At 40.0% G+C, this 12,163-nt stretch overlaps 1 protein-coding gene across 3 annotated transcripts in view; it reads left to right on the forward strand.

Moving 5' to 3' along the window:
• Positions 1-4,790: 4,790 nt before the first annotated feature.
• PSMD14 (proteasome 26S subunit, non-ATPase 14) overlaps positions 4,791-12,163 on the forward strand; it is a 62,979-nt gene continuing 55,606 nt past the window's right edge. The window contains exons 1-3 of one of the 3 annotated variants that reach the window (XM_081935861.1): positions 4,791-4,945; positions 8,502-8,555; positions 11,484-11,562. The gene's annotated coding sequence lies outside the window, so the exon portion shown is untranslated. Of the gene's footprint in view, positions 4,946-5,038; positions 5,097-8,501; positions 8,556-11,483; positions 11,563-12,163 lie in introns of those variants that run through there. The other 2 variants (XM_081935860.1, XM_081935862.1) reach the window with 2 other exon arrangements.

Consider the following 12,163-nt stretch of genomic DNA (forward strand, 5'->3'; position numbering starts at 1 on the left):
AAGGGGTGGGGCTTGCATCGCAATGGCACAACAGTATTTTTATCATTCTGCCTCCCGTGCACCCCTGCAGCTTGATCTCTCTGCTGATGCCACTGTTATGAGAAGCAAATGGGGGAAAGGATCTCAAGATGGATCACAATGCTAAAGGAGAGACATAATAAAAAAAAATTGCAGAGGACGAAAAATAGAGGCAGTAAAGAAAGCCAATGTGGGCACATAAGAAGCTTCATTAGCATCTGAAAATAAAAAAAAGAACACATACAAGAAATGGGAAATTGGCCAAGTCAAAAAGGAAGAGTACAGATTAGAAGCTCCAAACCGTATAGTGTGTGTCAGGAAAGCAAAAGAATCAGCATTCCAGCTGCTCAATTAAGAAAACAAATAATAAGAAAGAAAAGCATTCTATGTTGGTTTAGACTTTTTTGACAAAAGTATTGTAGGTTCCATAAGATCAGGCAGTTGGGACGACAGGGGGGGAAAAAGACAAATTTGAGAGTCGCTCCAACTGTGAGATGGGCAGCATATACATTCAATAAATAAATGAATTTGAAAATTGAGACTGACAGAAACAGGGTTTGGAAACACCTTTCTGAATTACTGTAGGTTAAATCTCCAGGACCAGGTGAATTCTACCCTGGGGTAATAGCAGATAGTCTGGCCAAACTCTTGGGTATGATCTTTCAGAAATCCTGGATGATATGATTGGAAGATAGTAAATCTTTCCCCTCTCTTCACAGAAGGGAAAATAAAAGTCAACAACCTAGAGACCAATCTATCTGGCTTTGATACTTGGGAAAATTCTAGAGTGGCTTATAAAGAAGTCTATAAACACCTTAAACCAGAAGTCCACAAACGTTTGTCAAGAATAAATCTTGCGGTATCACCTTATCTCCCTTTTAAATTAAATAACTTCCTTAACAGATTGTAAGAACACAGATATCATATAATTTGACTTGAGCAAACATCCCATGATATGATAATTAGTAAGCTTAATGAAGTATGACTGGTATGCCAATTAAGTAGATTCATAGATAACTCAAACAGCCACCCCAATAAGATGTAATCAGTGCTCTCTCTCCTCAAATTGGAGAAAAGTATCAAATGGGCTGCCACAAGAATCAATACTGAGTCCTCCTCTGCTCTGCAGTAATTAATGATTGGGGTGAAGAGGTAGAAGAAATGTTTGTCAGACTCACCCAAAAAATACAAAGTTGAGTGGGACAGTTAAGACGCCAAAAAATATTAAAACCTTGATGATGATGTGGAAGAAATCGCCAGAAAGTAATCAAATTAAATTTGAGAGATAAGTGCAAATCTCTGATAAGACTAGGGATCCCTTGATTAATAATGAAAAATGTGGGAAAAGGTTATTGGAATAATAGTTGATTGCAAACCACTAATACAAGCAGCAATCTACAGCTACAAAAAAGTTGAATTTTAGTCTGTGCTAACCTAAGTATAATTCCTATATCACAGGAAGAAACAATCCATTCTATTCTGCTTTGGACAGACTCTTCCACTAGTAATGCAAACCACCTACCATCTATCATTGCAACGTTGACTATATAAATTTAATAAATAAATAAAGTTTACCAATGGAACCAGTTGTCCATTGAGGTGTTAAGTTCCCTTCCATGCATGTGTTGAGCCAGAGGCTAGGCAGCCATATTTGTCTAAGACAGGGCTGTCAAACTCATGGGCCACAGGCCGGATGCGTTAAGCGCTGGCCACGCCCATGCCTGGTTTAGCGAAGGAAAAAGTTGTGATATGTCACGTGATGATGCCACGACGACACGAGTTTGACACCTCTGGTCTAAGATGCTTTAGCTGTGGTTCCTGCACTGATCAGGAAATTGGACGGAACGGACAAAAACAGACCTGTGCAACATATGGATCACAGACTACCAAGCAACCTTGTGCGCTTCACTGGCATTTTTCAAAACTTCAATAAACTCACCACTGCTGAATGTCGTATTGCTACCATAGAAGGATCTGTCCTCACGACTCCAAAATACATACTGCTGAGCACAGAAAATGCACCACCAATACCCCACTCCAATGCTGCCTCTGCAGTTCTAGTCACTGAACAGACGATCAACATCAGTATTCCATTGTGAGTCCCAATTCTTTTTACCATGGTGGCTCTTTTTCCCTCTACAAGTTGTGCAGGTCTGAAGGTTCCCTTTCAACTCTCTTATTTATGGTTCCATAAGCTTCTTTAAAGTAGTGCTATATATATAAAACAAAAAGTTTGGACAACTATTACAGTAGACGGTAGGAGAGAGATACAGTAATGGAACTTCTAAATTTGCTGCTATCCAGTGGCCACTGGGTCTTTGCAAGCCAGAGATAATAAGTCCTAATTAATTCAGAGTTAAAAATTCTGATACAATAATTAGTTTAAAAAAAAACAATCAGATGAAATCAAATGAAGATGAAAATAACTGTTGGAATGTTTTAAATGTGAATCTGCTTATTTGAGAATGTGGGAAATAACTACCTCTACTTTGGTATAATAGGCTTTTCAGCATAGATATTTGAATACAGTATTTAGTATTATCCCATGGTATATAAGGGTTAGACTTTATGAATTTTACCATCATACAAGATTAAGTATATGACTAATGTTATAATTCTATGCAAGCAGACTTAATTGGGATTCATCAGAATGAACACACTGAAATGTACAGTCGAGTGAATACATAAAAGAATTGCTATATATATAGAAGATGGAATATATTATTTTTATAAATATTTCATATACCCTCCCTAATGTCAATAAACATGGTGGCAGAGAATATGAATAATTATATAAAAGCTGAGAAAAATGTGAGGCATAAATACCAGAGGTGGATTGCCAATTTTTTCACTACTGATTTGGGCATGCTCACACACGCGTGCAACGCTTCTGACATGCAGGGCGGGTGGGCGGAGCCTCTTGCCGCCGCTTCTATCGGTTCAGCCAATCCAGGCTGAACCAGCAGCAACCCATCTCTGATAAATACTAAAAAACATGAACTCTGATCCATAGCTTCTAGTTCTCTAGATGTTTCTTTACCTCAAAGGAAGCAGCAGCTTGGTACGCAAATCAGTTTCTGCCTTGGAATTGCTCCATCCATTGATAAGAATAAGAAGCCCCTTGCCTGGCAAGTGAACGTGGGGTGTAGATTCTTGCACCTGCAAGAGGCTGTGATATCAAGATGATCATCTGGGTAAAACACTGGAATCTCATAGTACCATTGCACTTAGTTACAAACTGTCTTTTCAATAGAAAGAAATGCTGAATTGGCTCAGTTCCCAGTCAATCCAATCCACAGAGCATAAACATAGAACAGACCTTTTGTTACGAAAAGGTGAAAACTTCAGGCACCTTGCTGTAAGTGCCAGAGAGTGAAGCTATATTTCCAAGGTAATTTAATTCTTATCAGTGACATTCTTAGCAACACTCTCAGCACATAAATTATGGTCCACTTAAAAAATACAATCTAACTAGAAGCTGAAAGATAATTCAAAGATTTTCTTACATGATGTGTGTTGTACTGTGTTGTGGATCAGTTTTCCATCACCTGTTTGGATGTCCTCAACTGCATATGCCACAGGCCATGTTTGCCCCAAATAACAGAACTCTCAACCAATGGACCAATTTGAGGAAGGCTGAGGGGCCCTCACATCAGAGGTGGGTTGCTCCCGGTTCGGCCAGGATTGGGCAAACCGGTAGTAGCAGCGGCACCCACCCGGATGCTTCTGCTCATGCATTGCGCGCAAACACATCCAAACCAGTAGTAAAAAAATTGGCAAACCACCACTGACTCACATGCCCTTTTTTGTTATGTATAATTCCTTGAGATCTTGCTTTCTGCCCTGTGTAGTGAAAATAAAACACTGTAGTGATCATAAAAGTATCCAGCCTGTGATGTTCCCTGAGAGCCATTTCATCTCCACCATTTTTCAATACAGGTAAGTCCTTGTCTTACATCCACAATTGAGCCCAAAATTTCTGTTGTTAAGTGGAACGTTTTCTTAAGTGAGTTGCCCCATTTTACGATCTTTCTTGCCACAAGTGTTAAGTGAATCACTGCAACTGATAAAGTTAGTAATTTGTTAAGTGAATCTGGCTTCCCCATTGAGTTTGCTTGTCAAAAGTTTGCAAACGGTGATCACATGACCTTGGTACAGAGCAACGGTCATAAGAACCCGTTGCCAATTTTGTGAATTTTGATCACACGATCGCCAGGATGCTACAAATTTTGTAACTGTGAAAAATGGTCATAGGTCCTTCTTAGGTCCATTGTAACTTTGAATGGGAGAGGGTGCGGCTAAGAAATAAATATTTATTATTATTATTATTATTATTATTACTACATGAACTGCTGTAAGTCGAGGATTACCTGCACTGATAATACCAATTTTCAACGGCAGCATTCTTACAAAGGAAAGGGGAAAAAAGACACCGTATAAATCGCCATAACTGATCTTTGCAAATTGCCGCTTATGCATCAAGGCTTGCAATACTACTGAGTTTAGGATTCCAGCAACAGCATCTTCTTTAACATCCACTGCGGGGTGGGGGGGAACCCGCTGCGTACCTACAACCAAAGAAGGATAGAGAGCATAATAAGCCCAAAGCTACCAGCCTCCTCAGGCTGCAGCAGAAAGAAACTCCAACGAGAGCCTCGAGACAGTCAGAACCCAGTGGCGGGGCGGGACAACTCGTTGCTAGGATCCCCAGCTCGAGTTATACGATTGGCTGTCAATACAGCAACGGAAGATGAGGCCTGTAGTAGGCTCTTTGGCCCCGGAAGTGTTTCTAGGGGTGGGAAGCGCTTGGGACGTTACACCGGGTTTGAATGAATCGGGCTGATTCATCGCGGCCCGGCTGAGCGGAAGGTATCGGGCGGAGCGAGGCGAAGTGGGACTCCAGCAACCACTCAACGGCGACAGACAGGTAGGCCGCGTGCGAGCTACGCAGGCGCTGAGAGGGGGTGAGGGAGCGCGCGACCGCCGGGCTCCGCTAGTAGGAGAAAAGGGAGCCGATCCGGCTGGTGGAGGAGCTCGCAGGGGGCTGTTTTCCAGGAGGCTGGCCCTTTTATAGTCGGGTGGCCGTTGGTTATCTCCCTCCCTTCTCCCCCTTGTTCGGGAGTAAGGCTCGCTGAGGAAACGGCGCCTTTAAGCTCCCTTCGAGTCTCTCTCTCTCTCTTTTTATCCCGAGAACCCTCGGTGTAAAGAGGAAACTTCACGGAGTGGTGAGGAGAAATAAAAGTTCAGCCGGACGGAGCTTTTGCCTCGAAAGGCGCCTTATCTTGACCCGGTTTGGGGTGGGGGAACACTTCGGTCCTGAGGGGGAGCCCAGGTCTTCCTCCTGAGGCGGCTGAGAAAAGAGAGGCACCCGGCATAGGAAAGCAGGCTGAGGCGGCCCTTGTCTGCCATAAATGTCTGTGGAGATTGTCAGTCATCCCAGGTCATGGTTGCCCCAAAGGTGCTTTTTTTCCCAACAGGCAACTGGACTTTTCTGTTTTTTCTTTCAAGAGGTTTCGCTTCTCAACCAAGAAGCTTCTTCAGCTCTGACTGGATGGTGGGGAATCCAGTCTGAGCTGAAGAAACTTCTTGGATGAGAAGCGAAACTTCTTCAAAAGAAGAAACAAAAGTCCAGTTGCCTCTTGAAAAAAGCATCTTTGGGATATCTGTCCTTAACTTTCTAAATTCGTTAAGAGCTTATATTCCCTTTGAGCCTCCCGGCCTCCATAGGAGTTTTTAGAGCGTCTTTATTTTGGTAAGCTTGGATCCCTTTGAGGTTGGAGTGATGGAACCCCTATTTTTTTTAAAAACGGCAGTCGCTTTGGCCTGGTAGCCAAAAAAAAGGGAGCTTATGTGGATTAGGAGACTTTAGAGTGACTCTTCCGATGCTGAGCACTTTGCTTGGCCCATTCTGTGTGTTCCTGATAGGAAGTTTTAGAAACCTGAAACAAAAACATTATGGGGGCCTTCCTGAAGGCATAGCTCCTGCTTGATGGCAGCTGTAGCCAGGAAGATTTTTGTACTACTTTATCTGATGTGACATCTGCACCTGTTCCTGGATCTGGAGGCCCATCAGACTAACAGCTTAGTCACTTCATAGCTTGACTACTGCAATGTGCTGTATATGGAGCTGCCTGCAGTGGCATGGGAATGCTTAGATAACTTGTATTGTCATTTTTGTTTCTGTGGGCACTCTGGCACACATTAAAAATGAAATTGCCTGCTCTCAAAGTGTACGCATATATAACACACACATAGATGTGCGTGTGTGTGCACGCGCGCGCACCTACACACACACACTACACACTAGGGGTGTCAAAACTGATGGCCTGTAGGCCAAATGTGTCATGCACAGGCCATGCCCACCCCAGCTCCGCAAAGGCAAAATTGTGATACGTCATGATGTCATGTGACGCGATGGAGTTTGACACCAGTACTATATACATTTCTTCATTATACATTTACATTGGTGTGCATACATTTACATGGGTATACTTTGCAAGCTGCACTGGTTGCGAGTTTGTTTCCAGGTGAAATTCAAGATGCTGGTCATTATCTATAAACAACACCTTGCATAGGGCCTAGCCAATTTGATCCAGGAGGATCAGCCCATTTTGGGTTCCTTCAATTAATGTCATCAGTTGGGTTCCTGGAAGTCAGTTTTTCTGCCTGGCAACCTGCTCTTTGAAATTAGGTTCCCCCACAAGGTTCAGATGGCCTCAACCAGCAGGAATTCCGAGTGGCCTTGCTTGGCTCTTCATCCAGGTTTGGGTGAGGTGATTAAAGACCTGGGTGGTGTGGATTTTTTTTTCATTCCTGTCCAGTTTGTGGTCTTTTATTCCTTGTTTTATTCCTTCTTTTTTCTTGTATTATAATATTGGTGTATTCCTTGTTTACTTGTGGACCATCCAGAGTTGTTGGGAATTGGGTGTTATATAAAATTTAAACATAATTTCTTTTGTAAATAATTTGAGAAAATTGAAGACTGGCATAGAAAAAGCCAAAGTTAACTACTCACATTTTTTTCCAGCTTCTACTGGTCCAGTATACAGATAATCCTTGAGTTACAACAGGACCTGAATTTCGGTCATTAAGTGATGCAGTTATAAAGCTGTGTCATGTGACTATTGCTTAGCAATGGAAATCTGGGCAGTTCCCATTGCTGTTTTTAACTGAATCCCATCAGCTGTTAACTGAAGACCACAATGAAGTGCAAGGTGTTAAGGGACTGCAGAATGCATGGGGCCAAATTTGCAGAGATGGGGGAGAAGATGAGTGGGTGGGAGTTACACTACCTTTGCTGTTATAAGTTTGGGTGGACTGCCAAGTGCCTGAATTTTGATCACATGACCTTGGGGTGCTGCAGTGGCCATAATTTCAGGAACTGGGCATAAGTATCATTTGTTCAGTGCTGCCATAACTTTGAACAAATGGTCTTAACACAAGGACTACCTGTAGTTCATTTAGCATATTTTAGTAGATAATATTTTCACTAGTTATTTCTCAGAGGTTATTCTTGCCAAGAAAGCTGTTGGATGCCTTTTGCTTTTGTTGCTGTGACAACAATATTTAACTATTATTACAAATTATGTTCATTTTTTTGTACTTCTGCTGTAAAAGTAGATTAAAAGAATGCATATGTAGTTCTACAGATGTACAGGTAGATTTGAAGGATTAAAAAATAAAGCATTTCCATTTAATATCCTTTTGCATATAGTATCTTGCCCTGTATGCATACAAGTTATCTTTGGTTAACTGTTACTTCCTCAGTGACCATTCAAAGTTCACACAGTTCTGAACAAGTCTTATTTATGACCAGTCCCCAAAATTTAGGCTGTTCTAGCACCGCTGCTATCACATGATTTTAATCCAGGTGCTCAGCAGCCAGCTTGAAGTTGTGATGGTTGCAGTGTCCTGCAGTTACATAAGTACTGGTTTTGACCTTCTCTGCCAACTTCCCACAGTCAAAGTAAATAATTGCAGGTGGCTGCTGTAAGTTGCTCCCCTCCCACTACTTTTTCTTCTAAGGTGCTCAAATATGGAGTACGAGATCCCAGGGATCTTATACCCCATAGTGTGTGCCTGCAGCAGCCACCCATCCTCACCCAGCATCAGCCATTACTTGTTGATTGTGCTTGTGCTATGACACTGCAGTCACACACCCACAAGCCTGCTTGCAAGCTGCCCAGGACTTGAGATTTCCTGCCAGCTTCCCCATTGACTGGGCTTGTTGGAAGCCAGCTGGAAATTGTGAGTGGTTCTCATTGATGATTTTTGGTTAAGGATGGCAATACAGACTGCTGGGATTGCTGTTGCTAAGTGACACAGTCATTTGACATTATGCTTTACAACCACATTGCTTAGCTTATGCTTACATGGAAACATAAGTTCCAATTGCTGTTGTTAAGTAAGGTGAACCTGCACTTTAAAACTCAATTGACTTTGTTTTAATATACATTCAATTCTATATTGTATTTATATTTCAGCTATTGTTGGAGTACGTTGTGTGAAGTTTATCCCATCTCAGTGATTTAGGACAGGTAAAAAAGTAACTTTTCTATTACTCAGATTTACACAAAAATCTTTTGTAATTTCTATTTATATATCTGTATAAAGTTCTCTGAAATCAAAGTAGTAAATGAAGTGAATTACCTCAGTGTTTTTTATTTGCATTTTTGTAACAAGCAGGTTTGTTTGTTTATTTGGATTTATATGCCGCCCTTCTCCAAAAGGACTCAGGGCAGCGTACAATATTAAAAAACACACATCCCAAAAGTTAAAAAAAAAGATTAAATCCATATCCAAAAAAACAAACCGAATTTAAAAGACAATACATTTAAAATGAGTTAAAATTAACAGCCAGGTGTTTTCCTTTGTTTCTAAACAAACAAGGAGCAAAATTAAGAAATTAAAGAGAAGTAGAGCAAAATTTGGGCACCAAAATCTATCATTAGCTGTCTGTTTCAAATAATTAGCTCACTCGGAAGATTTTAAAAAATGCTTAGGGATAATTTGTACTACATTCTTATCTGTCTCTTAGAGTCTGACACAGGGATGCCTTCATAATAAGTGTTAGTTAATTGGGATATTTTAACTGGATGAAGCATGAAAACTAGAAATGTATAACGTAAAAAGCTCAAGGTAATTAGGAAGGCCTGTTTGTGGACACTTTTTAGTGCTCATATTAGTTAATTATTAACTTTTGATGATTAAACATTATCTATGTCATGTAAAAATATTAAATGTCATTCAGCATTGAAAAATGCAGGCATTCTGTAACAGATAGTTACGGAAACTTGATAATCATCCACTATTTAGAATACTGTAGATGCTGATCTTGGTTATCTTGGCTGTTGAGATGAATTGTAGAGTCATATATATCTACCCCAAATTTGCCAAACATATTTATTATTAATGGTATTCAGATAACATGCTAAGTAAATACCCAACTGTCTAAATACACATTCATATATTTTATGTCTCTCATGAAGCCCTGCTTTGCTTATAGCCTAGTTTCCTGAGTGAACAAATCTATCTGGCTTCAAACAGCACATTAAGCCTGAATCTTCTACATTACAATATGCTAGGAATGAATCCAGCAATTTAACTGTTCTTCCATGTTTGGGAACTCAGACCTTAATAATTCACAAAACAAACCTTTTAGTAGTTTTAATATGTTGATTCTAATTTATAAATTTGACTTCGATAAGAATGGTACTTTTGTAGAGACAACTTGATCAAGACTCTCCATATATACATTGCCTTTATTAACTTTGTCTAACACGTCTAACATATACAAAACAGAATTTGATCAACATTTTATGATAAAAAGAAATTAATGTAATTTATTTCAGATAATTTCTATTTGACTGCAAACTCCCCCCCAGGTTCACAAGACTATTGATTTAAAAACCAGATTAAACTTTCAGTTGATTTAGAGATGGGTCCACAGTTGTCAGTTCTCCAATTCTATGGAGGGATCATTCCATGGGATTTGGAGAATTGGCAGGAAAGGAGCCACTCCCCCCACCCCACCCCACATCTCGTAGAGGAAAAGAAAGAAGGGAAGCTTTTTTCAGTGCCAGCTCTCCTTCCCCCTAGCAGAGTGGAAGATACCAAAGAGCCACTTACCTTCCAACAAGGGAAGTGGAGTGAAAGAGGCACTTCTAAGTAAAGCTGTGCCCATAGGTGTCAGTGAAAGAGCAGCTCCATCACGGGGCTACCAGCTGCTCTTCTGCAGGCAGAGGCATGGTGGAGCTACTTGTGATTTCCATGTAGGGTTGCTGGCAATGCTGCCAGGAAGCTGTAGATAGCTTCATTATGGCTTCCTCACAAGGCTGCTAGTTCTGCCAATAGTGTTGCCAGGAATAGCTTTGTTTTATTTTATTTTATTATTTTATTTTATTGTATGTGTGTGTCCACCAATCAACTGACCTGCTTCCCTTCTCCCAAGCAGGAAAAGCAGGGAGCATGACTTCCAGTATTTGCTTCCAGTTCTTTAATTTCACAGGGACTGGTAAAGAGCAGAAATCCCACTTACCCCATTTTTCTTTTGAGAGGGGATGTTATTTTTGTTTTGGGGAAAACGTGTGCTGGTTGTCCTCAACTTACAACCACAATTGAACCCAAAATTTATGTTGCTAAGCAAGGCAGTTGTTAAGTGAATTTTGCCGTATTTTACATTTTTACATTTTTTTTGCCACGATTAAACAAATCGTGATTGTTAAGTGAATCTGGCTTCCCCCATTGACTTTGCTTGTCAGAAGTCAGCTGGGAAGGCTACACATGAACCTGGGACAGTGCAACTGTCATAAATAGTTGGGGTTTGGCCAAGACCCAAATTTAACATATAAATAGTGGAGTATCTTCTCTTTGCAGTGGGGAAAGGAAGAAGTGTAGACGAGCCCTAGGTGTGATTAAAGATAGATCAGGCTGGTATTTTGTGAAGTAGATAGAAAATTTAGAATAGGTAATCCTCAACTCATGACCACAATTGAGCCCAAAATTTCTATTGTTAAGTGAGAAATTTATTAAGTGGGTTTTGTCCCATTTTGCACATTTTCTTACCACATTTGTTAAGTGAATCACTGAAGTTATTAAATTAATAACAAGATTGTTAAGTGAATCTGGCTTCCCCATTGTCTTTACTTGTCAGAAGGTTGCAAAAGGTGATCCTGGGTCACTGCAACTGTCGTAAATATGAACCAGTTGTAAAGCATCCAAATGTAAATCAAGTGACCACGGGGATGCTGCAACAGTCATAAATCTGAAAAATGATCATGTTCACTTTTTTCAGTGCCATTGAAACTTCAAACAGTCGAGGACTACCTGTATAGGTTGGGTTGTCCTTTTTTAATAGAACATTCTTATACTGTAAAAGTTTGCTTAGACTTGAAACAGTGTTTCAGGATATAAAATAAAAGGTGTTTTTTTTAAAGATATCTTGATTAATTGTTACTTGTGTTTAGTAGGAGTTTCACTTTGTATCTAAACTTGGAGACTCCACTAAGAACTGGAAAAACATTGTAGAAATAAGCTGAAAACCAGGTGAGTACAGTGTAAAATTAAGTACATGAACTGGTTCATGGCAGTTCTATTTAAATTGCTCAAAAATGTCATTCTAGTATTAAGGATATTGTGATGGGCTGTGGAAATATTTATGTATTCCGTCTCAGTTCAGCGCATGTGTTATGAAGAAAAATTAACTTTTATTGATTGATCTTTACTAAAATATTCACATTGTATTAATTGGATCCTATATTCACATTGTATTAACTGGATCCTTGATGATGATCTGAGATAATTAACTTTAATTAAAAGTAATGAGAATTCTTTTGAATTGTGCCCTGTGGGCATGATTATAATTCTATTTTTTTTAATCTTTAAGGAAACCTTTAGCATTTTTAAGTTTTGCTTTTGCCTGGCTACAGTTAAACATAATGTGGTAAGACCAGAGACATAGAGAGCAGCATGTAGCTAGAGATAGATATTAACCTAGAACTTCAGGCCATCTTGCTTACTGCATTAAAGTTCATGAAAAGTACTTCTTGATTCATAGCAGCAGCTACATCTTTTGCCTTGGAAGCTGCTCCTAGCTGATTCTGCTCAGATGTGCAAGCAGAGCAGCCTCTGTCCTGTTGTTTCAGAA

Source organism: Natrix helvetica (genome assembly GCF_964273705.1).
Source record: "Natrix helvetica genome assembly, chromosome: 1".
NCBI classification, from domain to species: Eukaryota; Metazoa; Chordata; class Lepidosauria; order Squamata; family Natricidae; genus Natrix; species Natrix helvetica.